This window comes from Lissotriton helveticus, chromosome 6, assembly GCF_964261635.1.
Source record: "Lissotriton helveticus chromosome 6, aLisHel1.1, whole genome shotgun sequence".
In the NCBI taxonomy this organism is placed as follows: Eukaryota; Metazoa; Chordata; class Amphibia; order Caudata; family Salamandridae; genus Lissotriton; species Lissotriton helveticus.
Window position 1 is genome coordinate 723,581,802 of NC_136067.1, and position 18,969 is coordinate 723,600,770.

An 18,969-nucleotide genomic window follows, 5' to 3' on the forward strand; every position below is an offset into this window, starting at 1 on the left:
CAAATGACCACATAAGTATATATATTAGTTGCCCTTTATGTGCCAAAAACTGCAACCTAAAGCTTTCATAGCCCTGTATTACTACAGCTACAACACTCCACTGATTGTCCAACAAACATTCATATTCGCAGAAATGCATCATGTCCACCATCTTTTATGTGTGGAACTATGGATAAATGTAGGGTCAGTGATTCCCCGTACCTTCCATGTTGGCCATGTTGTGGAACTTCACAGACATAATGACGCATTTGCGTTTAAGACCCGGGTGACGGCAGCACTACAACACAGATACCCGAATCAGTTGATTTTTCATATAGTTCAAGACGGAGCCACGCCCATAGCTCCGGAGTCATTTTTCACATCCTCGCGCAGCACTGGCATACGTCAGGCCAGCCCACTTCGCTTATGCTTACAGGAAAACACAACAATGATACATGGCTTCAATTTTTATTGTAGTGATTTGCTAGTTCCAGGTCTAGTTGTTGGAACGGCACACACACACTCCCTCATAGTTGGTATACACCCACACCACACCCATCCATCACAGGCGGCACAACACACGTGACCCTACCAATAAAAAATAACGGGCACACGTGCTCTGCACCATTTTAGAGTTGCTCCCATCGCAAGCGCTGTGATGGCCCGTCCTGGTTGTTTGGATGCCTCATGTAGGCCCAAACTACCGAACAGGGAGGTCCACCACTACGTGGGTGGCCTCTTTGGTTACTGAGTTAGTGGTACCGGAAGGACTGAGCAGGTGAGGAGACTGCGATGATGATGGGTGCACGAGTATGTCCTTTGCCTCAGCGATATCAAGACTAAGCACCAAATGTGAGACTTCTTGGTGGCAGAGCACGACTGCATGATGTAGAAGGTGCTCTGTCCAGAAAAAGGCGAGCAGTGAGGCATGGGTGCGCACCGGAGGGAGAAGATGCGATAGAGCAGACTGGATACAAAAAGTCGACGCAGCGATTTAGGCGTACGCATTCCTACATACCCTATCTTACTGCATTTGTTTTTTTTTCCCCAATAGCAGGAAAGTTTTTATAGTCGGTCAAATGTCCATTGCTCCTACATGTGTAGCGAAGTAGATGAATATTTATTTTGTCATACTATGTACACCTAACTTTACCATCTTATTTTGACAACCTTTCCTTTTTGAATTCATTTCGGACTCACGCCTCCGTTGCTGTGCACAGTACAGCTCGTGCCTTCGTTGGTGTGCACAGCACTTCTCACGCAGCGCGAGATATTTTCTATGTGAAAAAATGGGGATATGAACCTAACCTTCGATTCGCACATGCTTGTGCATGTCTGTTTCCTTCCGTGCTAAACCATTGGCCTTTGCGTGCGACTTATTCTAAAAGACTGCACGCAATTGGCCAGAGACGGCTGCATTGCTCCGTCCATGGCTTATTGGTATCTATTACGCGTTTGCTGCGCACAATAGACTCCAATAGCACATGAACTTTCAATTATCGTGCCCAGACAGGGGAGGGATAACTGAAACCACGTGTATGACTGCGCACCACTTCTTTTCTATAACCAGATAAAAACATTATCACTCTACTAATTGTTCATAAATCGAAGCCCATTAAACAAGTTAGAACCTTACAAATGGTTGTATTTTTAATGGGGGAGGGAAGGTGTGTGAAAGGGCGATGTTATTCTACTCACATTAAGATAGTGGCAATTACCAATCATAACATCTTTCTTTTTCTATCTTTTAGATGTGGAGCTTCAAGGTGCACTATACCCGGCATGGGGTGGAAGACATACCAGTGACAGAAAGGTGAGCTGTGAATATTCTTTTCCGAGTCACTCTCTCACTCTCTCTCTTCCTCTCTCCTTTGATGAACAAATGACACACAATTTTATCTTCCTTTTTATCTAACAGGTTTTGTTTCATAAATTGGCGTCCCCCCAACACCTCCAAAGCTCAGCGTTTGAGGAATCTGCGATGATGCGTGGCCATCGTAACAACGCCTAAGAAGTTTGCTTGGACACGTGGTGGACCCTCTTTGAAACACGCCAATGGCACAAGGTGAGCAGAGAAGCATGTTTTCGAAGCAACAAGAAGTCACCTGTGGGTGGGGAGAGTGGATACTGTGCAGCAACTTTAGTGCATAGGAATGTACAATCACCTCCAGTCAGTGGGAGTGGTTAGGTTGCAACAGTCTGTGTGCGCAGGAACGGGCAATCATCTCCAGACACTGGGAGTGGATGGGGTACAGCAGTCTGGGTGCGCAGTAATAAAAACTCACCGCTATGCAGTGGGCGTGCATGGGGTATAGCAACCTGGGAGGAAAAGAGCGCACAGACACCTCCTTGCAGTGGGAGTTGATGTAATACACTAGCCTGGGTGTGCAAAGGCGTAATGCAAAAATATACGTGTGCAGTTGTATGTACTCTGCAATTACTAATTGTATACTATCTTTCAGATCACTAAACTTGAGGGTGCATAATAACCCGGCACGTGGTTGGACACACACCAATGGCAAAAAGGCGAGCTGCAAAGATTTTCTCCAGTATCAACAGTACTTCTCCTGCTCCACCTATTACTTTTTCTCTCTCACACTTTCAATATCTTTCTTTCTCTCTCTTCCTCTTTTTCACACTGTTTCTCTTTCTCTTTTAAAGTTATGAACCCTGCATTCCACACTGCAGATAAATAAATCAAGGCTGAATTTAATACTGTATGCAGTATAGATCCAATGCAGAATTCAAGTTGTAACCACTGTTAGATGCAGTGTTTGCAAAAGGTAAGCAGAGCTGCCTAGGTGCACAAGGCCTCCAATTAAACGCGGTGCGAACAAACGATATTGTCCTGCCTAAGACGTGATATCTCACCTCATTCTGTCTTATCTCTGAATCATTTTAAAGACCTGCTTGACCACACTATAGATCTGAGCCAGTGGGCACTTCCCTACAGACACCTCTTCATTGCCGACCTACAAGAGGGGTGGGATGCATCAGGCACACTGCACATGTGCATATTAGCATTATTGCCAAGTTTTATGTTAGCTTGCGATCTTTGAACTCATTCAGTGACATCTTTGTATCATTTTAAATACCATCTATATCATAAGATAGGCCTAAGCCTATGAGCAGCGCTGCCCTATAGACTCCTGTTGAGGGGGATTCTGCGGGAGGGGTGGGGTGCATGTGAGAAAAAGCGATCTTGCCTTCCGTAATGATGTAATCTCTCACCTCATTCAATCACATCGATCTAATTTTAAGGAGCCACTGGACCGTACTTAGACCTCAGCCAGCAACAAGCGATGCTCTACAGACACGTGGCGTTAGCTTTTAGGACACTTTAGTTACTTCCTTACTGAGTGTACATGCACACAGGCTCCCGCCCCTGCATTACACATGAACATTAAGCTTCTAGCTTAAGCTCTATTGCTATGTATATTATCATTAGCATGATATATTATAATTTAACCTTGTGTTTTCTCGTGCATTCCAACTCCTCTTTGAACCACGATTATCACTAACGATTAATCGTACTTTAAAAACGAAGGATGCACTCAACTCCTATTTTCTACCAAGCATAAAAAAAATATTCATTTACCTGCAAACGTTTCCACCATTAAATTACTTCTCTCTTTACAGAGATTAATTGATTGGCTGAAAGGTGCTGAGCAGTAACTCTCTCCTGCAATGATGCCCTGAGCATTCTAACACCTTCCATGGCAGTATCATGACACACTTCCATTGTGGAGACCTGCTCTTCCATACAAATGTATCCCGGACTCGGAGCTTGCAGCAACACGTCGTGGGACACACTAGTGGTGGCAGGTGAGCTGTGAAGCCTCAGTGTGCAACACCTACAATTGAACACATTGCGGGCTAGGGAGTGGGGTGCTGCACTCTGGGTGCACAGGTGCATACAAGCGATTTTCCAGTAAGTAATAATGTAGGAGTATATTATCAAACAACGGCGATCTCTGGCTTCATGTATTTAATTTTAAGGACTTCTTAAACCACACTCTATCACGCAGATCCCTGTGTCCTAGACAAACTAATGACAAATAGTAAACACTAAAAACTGAGTGCAATAAGTCAACGCTCTATCACCTCCTGCCTCTCTACTTTTAACTCTCCCTCCCCTTCTCACTTCCACCCACTACCCTCCCTTCCATTTTCACTATGATACTTTTATTAGCTTTTTTTACCTCTTCGACATAGCACACATACTTATGTTTAATTTTTGTTTTGCAGGTTACCTACACTGCTACCACTGGAGTCCATCTCACGTTTTATTGATTATACTGTTCTATTAAAGTTATGTTTCTATTGGTGTATTTCTGTCTTAATCGCGGATAATAAAAAAAATAACTGAGTGTATACGTCTTCTTTTTCTGACAACATTTGACTATCATTTAGTGTGATAATCATCTGCTTAGAGAAGATTTTAAATTCAAAACTTCACATTACAATGCACCGCCAAAAAATAATGTAAGTATCTCCTAGGCACCTAAATTCTGAGTATTTATACAACTACAAGAGTTCTATGAGTGTATCACCATAAGTACTGTCCGTGAGATTGCAAAACAAATACGGCACTGCCTAGCACCACGGAGGCCTCAGAGACTGCCGAGGCACACCCTGCATATTAAAATATAGATCCTGAGTGTGAAAATCCCGGACTTAAATTGCCTCGAACTCCTCGAACAATTAGTAAATAATTCTCGGGAAGGTGGCCGTCTCCTAGTCTACAAAACATCTGTACCCTTCCGCGCCCAATTCACATGTGACATTAACACAGTACTGGGGGGCATATTTACAAGGAAGCCGTTAAAATTATACCCCTTAATTTGTAAAAGAATAACTGATGGGGCTCAAAGTTTTACTAAGAAAAGAATGATGTTTATAACTAGAAGTGTAATACCGGGGCTAACTATTTACCAGCTCTTTACCAGAGGCTGTAGCTGCGATTAACGGTTTCTCCTATGGAAAAGTATTAAAAGTCAAGCACACTTGCTGTTTGGATTAGCAACATTGTGTACTGAACTTGTGACCTGTGTGCTCAATTAAGTGTTCCATGAACTGTTACTATGGTAACAGACAATAAGCAGTTGGGGGTGGGGATCAAAGGTGCTGGCTGTAGAGAAACCGTCATATTTACCGAAAGTCCTCTAAACGACAGAACACTGTGTACATTAGGAGCAAAAGAAGTACACAACTCTACGAATTAACCTCAAGAGAGGGCGTGAGCAATAGCCACTGGTGTTACAAAACCCCATGTACAAATTGCATGCATTGTACTCAACAATGCGCAATTCTTTATCAATCCCAATCAGACACTGCTGCTTCATGTTTCACAGTGTGCACTTCAGTAAATGCTTTGTGGTTACTTAAATGGGAGACGAAATTGTCGACATTCCAAAACTTAGGGGCATATTTACAAGGACGGCGTTAAAATTATCGCCGCTTTAGCGGCAGCAAACTGCCGCCAATAATTGAATTATTCATCAAGGATCTAAACAACAACTCTCTAAATTTGGAATTTGTGGGGCACCATAGCAGAACGCCCGTAGATTTCCTTGATATTCGGATCAAACCATGTAATGGTAAATTGGAAGCATCCATATTCCGCAAAGCTACCGTTGGAAACTCAGTTCTCCGTGTGCTCATCCCGCTGCACTAATTAAGAGTATACCATTTGGGGAGTACTATAGAGCTAAGAGAGCGTGTAGTGAACAAGAGGAATACGGGAGGATTGAAGAGGAAAGGACACAGTGATTTACCCAGAGAGGTTACTCGCCTGAGGTTTTAAAAGGTGCATCAACCAAAGCTAGAAACCTAGGAAGACATAAAATACTGTTCGAACCATCTAGAACAAAGCAACGAGAACAACAGAGAAATGATCAAAATGATCAAGATACTTCTAGATTTATAACCATTTTTAATATGAAACACAAAGAGATAAGGTCGTTCTTGAATCGACACTGGCACTTGATAAAAAGTGATCCGGTATTAGGCTGTAAGGTTGAGAAAAATCCTGAGATTACCTACAAAAGATCTAAATCCTTGAAGGACTTAATTTTCAAAAGTGAATTCCAAGAAAGGAAGGGAGGTCCCCCTACCTGGTTGCAGCAGAAACCTGGTTTTAAAAAGTACTCAAAATGCCAAGCGTGCCAACATGGCATAAATCGCACTGATTTTAAAACCTTTTTTAATAAAACTGTAACCATTAGAAATTTCTTAACCTGTATATCCAGTTTTGTTGTTTATTTATTACAATGCTCCTGTCCCAAAATGTATATAGGGAGTACAACTCTCCCTGTATTTAAAAGAATCCTTCAACATAGGCGAGCGATTGTAAACCAAGACAGGACTTATCCCATTGCAAGGCATTTTGAGACCCACCATCAGAGTAATCCTGTGAGCCTGCAGTACACCTGCATAGCAGAGGTCCCGAGAAAAAAGAGAGGAGGGGACAGGGAAAAGGAACTCCGAAAGCTAGAAACATATTTTATTTTGGAGTTCAACTGCAAAGAATCATATGGGCTCAGTGTGGACGAGGACTTATATACATGCTTGTCTTGAATAATGAAATGAAGAGGAAAAATGTAAAAATCTGCACAAGTATAAAACCATTAAAAAATGTAGTTTTTAATTCTTAAACTTGAGACAGTAGTGAATAGTGGGACACATGAATTGCTATGACTGGTTTTAGTTAGTTGTGTTGGGTTAGAATTTCATTGGATATGCACTTGCACTTTTAAATGTACTGCAGTGTAGTGTGCATATATTGAAGGTAGAGATATGTTTATAGGGAAAGATAAGGGTTTTCTTCCACTATAGGAAAAGCATTACTCTCCCAGTTTCCATAATCACTAGCACTTTAAATCTAGACTCTTTTTTAATTCCAATATGCATTTTGTAATAAATACAAGAAATGGTGTGCTTTTTTTTACTAAAAAATGTATGATTTCTCTTTTTTCTTTGATAACATTGTTTATCGATTTTTGCACAAACCATGATATATTGTATTTATTTAGCACTGGCACTTTATAGTGAAGTAATTATAAATCTGAATGATTGTGATTGCAAAAAGAGGTAAAGTGATGCATACTTTGTACAAATGCACTTGCAACTCATAAAGGCACTAGCCAGAATAATATGTTTTTGCCAAACCGTTAATATTGTTAAGCATTTGCACTTTAAATTTCTGACAAGCAATAATTGAGATTGAATGTTGGTATATTTTATGTGAAATATAGGGCCAGATGTAGGTAATCCCAATTTACCTATTCTTAAATACCGAATTTTACCGATTCGGTATTTAAGATTAGGTAAATGGGATGTAGATACATTTTCGGTAAAAATTACTGAATCGCTAAGATTCGGTAATTAAGAATCGGTATTTATCAATTTGGTAATTCCTATTCATTCCTATGGGCAAGGACGCTTGAAACGCGTAAGGAAATGCTGGTGTAATGAACGCTGTGCGCACGAAGTCTGTTAAGCATGGCTGCCTCACAGAATAAAGTATGGCATTACGTACGAGGCTCTCCAAGTTGGGTGCTCTTTTTGTTGGATTAAATTGCGGCCTACCCAGGTCGCGGAGAGCCCTCCTGCGGATGAGCGGGTCCGGGCGCAGGCAATTGACGGTGAAAGACGGAACGTGGTGTCTTCCGTGAAGGACATTTCAAGCCCTGCAACAGCCTTCGTTTGTTACAGTAACCCACTGAGGTAACATATTTTATGGGGACTTTGGCGGCCGCATTTCACCCCAAGAACTTGAACTGTAAAGATAAGAACTCTATATACCAGCATGCACTATGCATTGACACACCCACCAGTTGGAACTTAGGATGCTGGGTATAAGAGAAGCGATATTTTGCCTGTCCTCATTGCCAGCACCTGTGAACAAGGGCGCAAGGACGCTTGAAACACGTAAGGAAATGCTGGTGTAATGAACTCTGTGCGCACAAAGTCTGTTAAGCATGGCTGCCTCACAGAATAAAGTATGGCATTACGTACGAGGCTCTCCAAGTTGGGTGCTCTTTTTGTTGGATTAAATTGCGGCTACCCAGGTCGCGGAGAGCCCTCCCGCGGATGAGCGGGTCCGGGCGCAGGCAATTGACTGCGCAAGACGGAACGTGGTGTCTTCCGTGAAGGACATTTCAAGCCCTGCAACAGCCTCCGTTTGTTACAGTAACCCACTGAGGTAACATATTTTATGGGGACTTTGGCGGCCGCATTTCACCCCAAGAACTTGAACTGTAAATATAGGAACTCTATATACCAGCATGCACTATGCATTGACACACCCACCAGTTGGAACTTAGGATGCTGGGTATAAGAGAAGCGATATTCTGCCTGTCCTCATTGCCAGCACCTGTGAACAAGGGTGCAAGGACGCTTGAAACGCGTAAGGAAATGCTGGTGTAATGAACTCTGTGCGCACGAAGTCTGTTAAGCATGGCTGCCTCACAGAATAAAGTATGGCATTATGTACAAGGCTCTCCAAGTTGGGTGCTCTTTTTGTTGGATTAAATTGCGGCCTACCCAGGTCGCGGAGAGCCCTCCCGCGGATGACGGGTCCGGGCGCAGGCAATTGACGGCGCAAGACGGAACGTGGTGTCTTCCGTGAAGGACATTTCAAGCCCTGTAACAGCCTCCGTTTGTTACAGTAACCCACTGAGGTAACATATTTTATGGGGACTTTGGCGGCCCCATTTCACCCCAAGAACTTGAACTGTAAATATAAGAACTCTATATACAAGCATGCACTATGCATTGACACACCCACCAGTTGGAACTTAGGATGCTGGGTATAAGAGAAGCGATATTTTGCCTATCCTCATTGCCAGCACCTGTGAACAAGGGCGCAAGGACGCTTGAAACGCGTAAGGAAATGCTGGTGTAATGAACTCTGTGCGCACGAAGTCTGTTAAGCATGGCTGCCTCACAGAATAAAGTATGGCATTACGTACGAGGCTCTCCAAGTTGGGTACTCTTTTTGTTGGATTAAATTGCGGCCTACCCAGGTCGCGGAGAGCCCTCCCGCGGATGAGCGGGTCCGGGCACAGGCAATTGACGGCGCAAGACGGAACGTGGTGTCTTCCGTGAAGGACATTTCAAGCCCTGCAACAGCCTCCGTTTGTTACAGTAACCTACTAGGTAACATATTTTATGGGGACTTTGGCGGCCGCATTTCACCCCAAGAACTTGAACTGTAAATATAAGAACTCTATATACCAGCATGCACTATGCATTGACACACCCACCAGTTGGAACTTAGGATGCTGGGTATAAGAGAAGCGATATTCTGCCTGTCCTCATTGCCAGCACCTGTGAACAAGGGCGCAAGGACGCTTGAAACGCGTAAGGAAATGCTGGTGTAATGAACTCTGTGCGCACGAAGTCTGTTAAGCATGGCTGCCTCACAGAATAAAGTATGGCATTACGTATGAGGCTCGCCAAGTTGGGTGCTCTTTTTGTTGGATTAAATTGCGGCATACCCAGGTCGCGGAGAGCCCTCCCACGGAGGAGCGGGTCCGGGCGCAGGCAATTGACGGCGCAAGACGGAACGTGGTGTCTTCCGTGAAGGACATTTCAAGCCCTGCAACAGCCTCCGTTTGTTACAGTAACCCACTGAGGTAACATATTTTATGGGGACTTTGACGGCCGCATTTCACCCCAAGAACTTGAACCGTAAATATAAGAACTCTATATACCAGCATACACTATGCATTGACACACCCACCAGTTGGAACTTAGGATGCTGGGTATAAGAGAAGCGATATTCTGCCTGTCCTCATTGCCAGCACCTGTGAACAAGGGCGCAAGGACGCTTGAAACGCGTAAGGAAATGCTGGTGTAATGAACTCTGTGCGCACGAAGTCTGTTAAGCATGGCTGCCTCACAGAATAAAGAATGGCATTACGTACGAGGCTCTCCAAGTTGGGTGCTTTTTTTGTTGGATATATATATATATTCACTGAAAAAACCATAGGTTATAGACCATATATAGTTAGGAATTAGCATTTACAAAACCTTGAAAATTCACTGAAAAAACCATAGGTTATAGACCATATATAGTTAGGAATTAGCATTTAAAAAACCTTATTTTACTCACACAAAACCATTGAAATTCCATATATAGTTAGTTGCACTAACTATATATCGCGCACCCGCAATCCACTGCTGATGATGTCACATATTACATCATTCATGACATGGTCAGTGACATCACTGATGACATCACTGATGACATCTCAAATGACATCACGGATGACATCACTGATGACATCATCCAGTGACTGTGTGTTTCTGTAAAGTTAAAATATGTCTTACATATTGAAGAATGAGTGGAAGTATAAGTGTCTGGACGAAGGATTTAGTAGGTGCATGACTGAATGTATGAGTGAGTGATTAAATGTGTCTCACTGAGTGCATGGGTTAGTGACTAAACTGTCTTAATTTGTGCATCATTATGTCTGTTGTTCTGTAAACTGCTGCATGTGTTGATCAGTAGCTATATGAGTAACTATATGGGTTATTGATTGATTGCCCAAGTATTTGCATGGGAGACTGAGTGTGTGTGTGGCTGGCTGGGAGGTGTGTGACTCTGTGCAGATCAATGTGTACTTGTATCAATGATTGTATAAGAGACTAAGTATGTGTTAGTATATGGTTGAAAACGTAAGGTGCTCTATGTTTAACTGTATAGATTAGAAAATTGAAGTGTGATTGATTCTTTACAGGACTGACTAGGTGTGTGAGTAACTCCATGGATGAGTGGCAGAGTGTGAGTGTCTGTATAGGTGTATGAGTGCATATGATAGTGTTGTAAAGATGATGATTGTATGTATGAATGATTGTATGGGTGAATGAGTGAATGTGTGTGTAGACGTAGGAATCAGTGAGTGCGTATGTAGTAACTAGTATTGGTGTGTCAATTGTTTCAAAAATTATACTCTGTATTTAACACTGAGTGTAACAGAGGTTATATTAAAATGTGAGGAGATGCATTGTATTGTCACATGAATGATATCATCAGTGATGTGGTCATTGATGTCAAATGAGATGTCATCAGTGATGTCATCCATGATGTCATTTGAGATGTCATCAGTGATGTCATCAGTGATGTCACTGACCATGTCATGAATGATGTAATATGTGACATCATCAGCAGTGGATTGCGGGTGCGCGATATATAGTTAGTGCAACTAACTATATATGGAATTTCAATGGTTTTGTGTGAGTAAAATAAGGTTTTTTAAATGCTAATTCCTAACTATATATGGTCTATAACCTATGGTTTTTTCAGTGAATTTTCAAGGTTTTGTAAATGCTAATTCTTAACTATATATGGTCTATAACCTATGGTTTTTTCAGTGAATTTCAATGGTTTTTTAATAGCAAATATCATAAGCTGTCGAATGTCAAGTACGTGGTAAGTGAAAACATTTTCGTGTTTATGCACACTGATCTGCTTTGAATGGTGCCCCCCCCCTCATTTCTATTAGGAGTACTCTCTCTTTGCACATAGTGAAGGGTAGTTAACGCAGGCCTTTGCCCCCGTTGTAATACGTCGTGCCTGCTTCTCTCTCCATTTGATTGATTGTTATCCAAGTATTTACTGTTTTAGAATTGGTTCTCTTTGGTTCATTCTCTATTTACAAACAAACACAGAGTCGCAATACTCTGTTTAGTCTTCGCAGATAACGAAAAATCGTGTAAAAAAAAAAGAAAAGGAATCGAGCAAAATCAGTAGGCCACTAATGGGATCTCTTTTTGACCTCGCTAAAATAGAAACATTAGGAACAACCCCTCATGACAAATACAAAACTAGTGAGATGAACTGAACTCCACACAATGATGGCTGCAAAACAGCTTGGCTCCGCCACCCACCCCGCCCAAAATAACGATAAAGAGCGGCTGCCATGATTGGTTGCGGAATGGCCACGACGGAGCTACGAAATGGTGCTGCTCTCATGCTAACCCCAGCTTCAGTCTGAATATCCAGAAACACTGTAGACTACCAATTCGATCAGTTCCGGTAGCGCCCCAATGTAACCCGGTAGAGAAGAACTAGCCCTCCCCTCTTTGACTGATGGTTCTTGTTGCCTGTCCCTTCTGTTGTCATTTAACAGAACTATTTAGCCTGCTGAAAGGGGTTGTGTTCCAACCGCTGGTTGGTGGAGACATTTTGACTATATTCTGGACCTGCGTTGTCGCGTAATGCGTCATATGACGCGCCGCGTTAGCGCATCCGGAAGTCATCCGGGGCCTGCAGCGCGTAACGTAAGCATAACAAGTCATGTGACTTGTTAATAAAACTTTTCATTGGTTCATTTTACTTTTCTTATTCTAATGATGAAAGGCTTGGTCATATGACCTAAAAATTACGCTTTTTATTACATCCGAACATTATTTTTTCTTAAATATATGTTATAATGTTCCAGGCTAATGTACTTTCCCGGAAAATTTACAACTGTCCTGCAAGTAAAATATATTCTTTTTTCGAGAAAAAGAGCGTTTCTTCGTCCCATGACGGAGCCGTTGAGCAAAAGAGGGTCGACCTGCTGTCTTAGTCGCCGATACGCCTGAATATGAGATTCTTATCGATCACTTTATGTTGCAGGAGTAGAAAACACAACAGCCCTTGACCATTTATCTTTACTGCGTTCCTTCGAATTATACCTTTTACCCTTCATGTAATTGGTCTGCTTTATTTCACTTGCCTTTTACTGATTCTGAAACAGTGACTATTATTAAAAACTTTACCAATGTATATACTACTACCATGTTTTCTTTTAAAAACCTTTATTGTGAAAATTTCATTATACAAATACGAGCCTATAACCACGTGGGCCGGCCACGGGGCAAACTGTAATCGTATATGATGAGTAGACATTTACACTGTAGAGGAACGTAACGGGCGGGCCATTAGGTTGCAAGAACTAAGGTGTCTAACAGTTACGGAATCGGTGGACGTACATTTTATAATTAAAATACGACAGGGCCACTTACAATAAAATTATCTAGATATACATTTGCGGGCAAGTACCATGGGTGACGTTAATTCGAACTTTCAATAGTACAGTAATCAATAACACATCAGAACTTAATATCAATAGGGATGTCGAAATATTCAATCAATTCTCGTCCCCGCCCGCCATGTGCTTCAAAACTGCATACGTATCTCGTGATTTCAAGGTTCTGCAACCAGTACACAACAAGGAGTTCCGAGTCCCATTTATTCCGGCGCCATTTTGGGCGAGGACGGGCAGGTCCAGGATATAGTCAAAATGTCTCTACCAACCATCGACTATGATGATGTTCATATGCTGTATTTATTAGAGTAACACTCATCTGTCCACATGAAATTAATTTGCCACAATCTAAACATGTCATTTTAATCTCTCCAAAGTTCTTCTAAATATTTGGGACCGTTTCCCTTGCCTCTGATGCTGTCAGTGCCACTTCTTTGATAAATGTACTAGCAGGTCAGGGGTTCTCCTCCAAATCTCTCTTTTATGCAGCACTATAATTAATTGGTGCCACCTCTCCATATGACGATGCATGGTATAGTTACCATAACTATATTTTTTTTCGGTTCCTCTGGAGAGTTCATCGTGGCAGATGAAGCCTGTAACGTACCGGGCATTTACCTTTTTTTGCATGTACAGGAAAGGAAAAAAAAAATCGAGCGTCCGAGTTCTAAGGTGTCCCAGGGCCATTTTAGTGGACCAGGCCCAAATCCAAAGAACAGGCCGCCATTTTGAGAGTCCTGTTGCAGCCGCCTGTCGCTGTAGCATCAAGAGCAGCCGAAACTCAGCTGAATGGCAACTGAAACGGTAAAGGGGCGCCCCACTACAGCAGACGAGCCTCCACCTAGGAAGGCCCGTTCACGCCGCCTCCCCCCCCCCCCTTCGGGCACCCCACGCCGTTATTCGGAGCAGTATTGTAGGATGGCCACACCAGTGCGGCAACTTGCTAGACATCACCTCGGTGGTAACCGAATCTCAACGCCTTGTGGTGTCTTCTATAGAGAAAACATTGTTATGCTGCCTTCGACCTATTCGCCGCAAGTGCGCACACAACTCAACTGCATAGCTTGCTAGACACCACCTCGGTGCCATCCGGATCTTGGAATCTCAGCGCCTTTTGGTGTCTTCTCTTCAGAAAATATTGTTGCGCTGCCTTTGGCCCCATTCGCACATCGGTCCGCTACTGACGCCATCTCACAGGCTAATGGGGCGCCCCACGCCGACTTTCAGCATTGTAGGATGACCACACCAGTACAGCAACTTGCTAGACATCACCTCGGTGCCATCCGGATCTCGGCGCCCCACTGCAGATGAAGTGCCTCTCAACTATGAAACCACCACGGTGACATCCGGATCTTGGCGCGTTGTGCTGCCTTCGGCCTATTCGCACATCGGTCCGCTACTGACGCCATCTCACAGGCTAATGGGGTGCCCCACGCCGACTTTCAGCATTGTAGGATGACCACACCAGTACAGCAACTTGCTAGACATCACCTCGGTGCCATCCGGATCTTGGCATCTCAACGCCTAGTGGTATCTTCCATACAGAAAATATTGTTGCGCTGCCTTTGACCCCATTCGCACATCGGTCCGCAACTTAGACATCACCTCGGTGCCATCCTGATCTTGGCATCTCAGCGCCTTGTGGTGTCAGTCAGAAAATATTGTTGCGCTGCCTTTGGCCCCATTCGCACATCAGTCCGCTACTGACACCATCTCACAGGCCAACAGGGCGCCCCACGCCGACTTTTACCATTGTAGGATGGCCACACCAGTGCCACAACTTGCTAGACACCACCTCGGTGCCATCCGGATCTTGGCATCTCAGCGCCTTGTGGTGTCTTCTATTCCGAAAATATTGTTGCGCTGCCTTTGGCCCCATTCGCACATCGGTCCGCTACTGCCGCCATCTCACAGGCCAACGGGGCGCCCCACGCCAACTTTCAACATTGTAGGATGGCCACACCAGTGCTGCAACTTGCTGGACACCACCTCGGTGCCATCCGGATCTTGGCGCGTTGTATTGCCTTCGGCCAATTCGCACATCGGTCCGCTACTGACGCCGCCTCACGTGCCAACGTATTTTCTCCGCATTTTATACCCTATGCCGCATAACAGGTCATGTGACTTGTTTATAAAACTTTTCATTGGTTCATTTTACTTTTGGTTTCCTAATGATGGAAGGCTTGATCATATGACCTAAAAACAACACTTTTCATTGGATGAAAACTTTTTTTTTTCCCAAACGATGAAAGCCCCACCTTGTTTCTGGATGTTTCAGACTGAAGCTGGCTTCAGCATGAGAGCACCACCATCTCGTAGCTCCGTCGTGGTCATTCCGCGAGCAATCATGGCAACCGCTCCCCACCAGAAGCCTACAGGAGTCGGGGGCCCCCAAAACTTTTGATAAATCCTCAAGGCGGAGGGGACGCTTTCGAGAATGGGGTCCAAGACCTAGCAGACAAGCGTCCGATTTCCAAGGTGTCCCAGGGCCATTTCAGTGGACCAGGCCCAAAAAGGAAAGAGCCTGCCGCCATTTTGAGAGTCCTGTGACAGCCGCCTATCGCTGCACCGCAAGAGTGGGCGCAACTCAGCTGAATTGCGGCTTTTGACACAGTGGACCAAAAACGGACGGAATGGCAACTGAAACGGTAAAGGGGCGCCCCACTACAACAGACAAGACTCCACCTGGAGAGGCCCGTTCACGCCGCCTCCCCCGGGGCGCCCCACGCCGTTATTCGGAGCAGCATTGTAGGATACCAAAACCAGTGCGGCAACTTACTGGACATCACCTTGGTGCCATCGTTCTGCTGCCTTGGAACTATTCGCACAACAGTTTGCTACTGATGACCCACCCCCCGCGACGCCCCACGCCAGAAATCTGGACGTTGTGCTGCGTTGGGACTATTCGCACAGCCGACCGCTACTTCGTTGTTTTTCCCTAAAAATGTTTATATGTTATTACTGTTTATGTTTTCTTGTATATATTTATAAGTTATTAAAGTTTTATAATCTTACTACTTTGTTGGAGTGCTATATATTTTTAATGTGACACATAATTGTAAAAACTTTGATGTACAAAGAGTCATCCCTGGAATCTTCCGCTTCAGGCTCGGTCCCCTCCCCAATCACAATACAGGATGGTTTTCAGATAATAGGAACGCGTCTGCTGTGACGGATCTCATCGAGTGTGGGCCTTGATCTACTATAACTCCTTTGAAGAGGGGTGATTCTTTACAGCTGGGGCCATAAACTACATCTGCAGGGCTAGCTGATACCCTAGGACCGGCCTGGACAATCGGACACAGAGGAAAAGGAGTGTCAGAGGGTGCGGTAGTGAATAGGGCGAAAGGGAGGTGTCGGGCGGGCACATGGTGTGATTCTCAGGGAAGAGCAGCGCAGATGGGGGGTGGTTTATTACCCATGCATAAGACAGAGAGCGGGGGTGACCACTGCCTGGGGGAGATGCTTGCGAGGGTGGGGAGTCATGCTAAGATCGACAGCTTGCACAGAGTGGGTCTGGTCAAGGCATCTAAAATGACTGCCGTGCACGACAAAAGTGTGGCATTTGAAAAAAAGCAAGATGGCGCAGACAATGTTTTTCAACACTTCCTGATTTCCTTCGAATCGAACGTTAACAGACGTTGGGGCATATTACCAAAGTTAAGCGATATTTATCCCTAACGATGCTTAGCAACGATTTTTTTTACCGCTAAGCATCGTCAGAAATTATCGCAGATAAACCTTGCTATTATCAAGGTTTATCGCAAATACGATAAAAAACGACCGCAATGCATTAATATCGCTGAAAACTCAGCGATATTCATGCATTACCGAGCTAATGCTCTTAGCCATGTTATCCACCTCCTATTGGATAACATGCCTTAGAACTGCTCAGGGCAGGTGCTAGCTTTTGGAGATATTCGCGCTTATCGCGAATATTTCCAAAAGTTGATAATAGGAGATAGCGATGTTAGCGACTGTTTCCAGTCGCTAACATCTTGGCATGCCCACTTTGCATGTCATTAGTGATAAATATCAGTCACATGCAAAGTGGGGCCCAAGATGGTCGCTATCTCCTACTAGCCGTCGCCAACTGGTGTTAGCAACAGCTAGGTAATACAGATATAATTTTATCTCCGCGAAGCGGAGCGCTGTTACAGATATATATCTTTTTTTGAACGTTAATTTCTCAAAATCCACTGGAGCACATATATTGAGACCTAGCAAAGGCACATCGGACTACCAGTCCCTACAATTTTGCCAAGTTTCGTGCAAATCCATTCAGCCGTTCGATTATTATTATTTATTTTTTTTTTGCCTCGCGGGGCCCTTTTAAAACCTCCACATCAAACCTAAGAGGTCAAGGAGGATCTACTATGCCCCCTTATGGTCATTTGCCCCTTCGCTTTGGCCTCCTCTTGTCTCTCGATCCTACCGAGAGACAAGATGGCGGCCGCTACGGACTGTTTGGAATGTTTACAGACGCCGGAGAACCAATCAGCTTCGCAAACCTCCGTTACGCGAAGCGGAGCGCTGTTACAGATATATATCTTTTTTTGAACGTTAATTTCTCAAAATCCACTGGAGCACATATATTGAGACCTAGCAAAGGCACATCGGGCTACCAGTCCCTAATATTTTACCAAGTTTCGTGCAAATCCATTCAGCCGTTCGATTATTATTATTATTTTTTTTTTTTTGCCCCGCGGGGCCCTTTTAAAACCTCCACATCAAACCTAGGGGGTCAGCGAGGATCTACTATGCCTCCTTATGGTCATTTGCCCCTTCGCTTTGGCCTCCTCTTGTCTCTCGATCCTACCGAGAGACAAGAATGCGGCCGCTACGGACTGTTTGGAATGTTTACAGACGCCGGAGAACCAATCAGCTTCGCTTCACAAAGCTCCGTTGCGCTGCCCGGTCCGCTGTTACAGATATATATCTTTTTTTGAACGTTAATTTCTCAAAATCCACTGAAGCACATATATTGAGACCTACAAAAGGCACATCGGGCTACCAGTCCCTACAATTTTGCCAAGTTTCGTGCAAATCCATTCAGCCGTTCGGGCTAAAAGTGAGGCCAACCGCCCTATGGAAAACTCAATGTTAAAAACACGTTTTGGGACCCCCCTTTTTTCTCGGCCCCCCCTTGACGAACCCCCCCCAAATTTTCAAGGGCTGCTCAGAAACAAAATGTGCCATTTTCCTGAAAATTTCAGCCAATTCCGTCCACAAACGCCAAAGTTATTAGACATAGAATTTTCCAAAATCCCATAGAGAAAAAATCCTAACTATATATACCTACTGGCGACCGCCAGTAGGTAATATATATATTTATATATATGTAAATATAGGGTGACAGACTGAACAGACCTCCACTGGTTGAAGTGGCAGAGGACCAGTCTTGAAATACTTGTTACTACACAAACAAATCACACAACTCCTGACAAACCCACTGATTTCAGCATCAATGCTTAGCTACCAAAACATACAGCATATTTTTTTTTTGAATATGGCTTTGCCAAGATGACCGCCATGTCCAGCCTCACTAATCATGTTTCTCATCATTGCGGGTGGAATACATTTGTCTCCTCTCCTCAACTTCTTGTCCTTTTCAAGGGACAGTTCTTCTGCAATGTTAAATAAAGATTGAATACTCCCTGAAAGTGATATTTCTCTTGGCCATTCCTCCATATTGTAATTTTGAACCATCAATAAATCTTCATAATATCCAACAGTTTCATCAACCCACTCCTCCTCAGTGAAACCTTTCTCATTGCAGAAATCAATTGCAGCAATTAAACTTTCTTCATCTTCCTCACCGTCAGAAACATCATACAGACACAAGGGTGCAGACAATTTAGATAGTGTGCTCTGATATTATTTCCCTCCAAATTTATTAGACCTCAAAGGTGTGCTGAAGCAACTTTGAACATATCCAAGGAGCCCG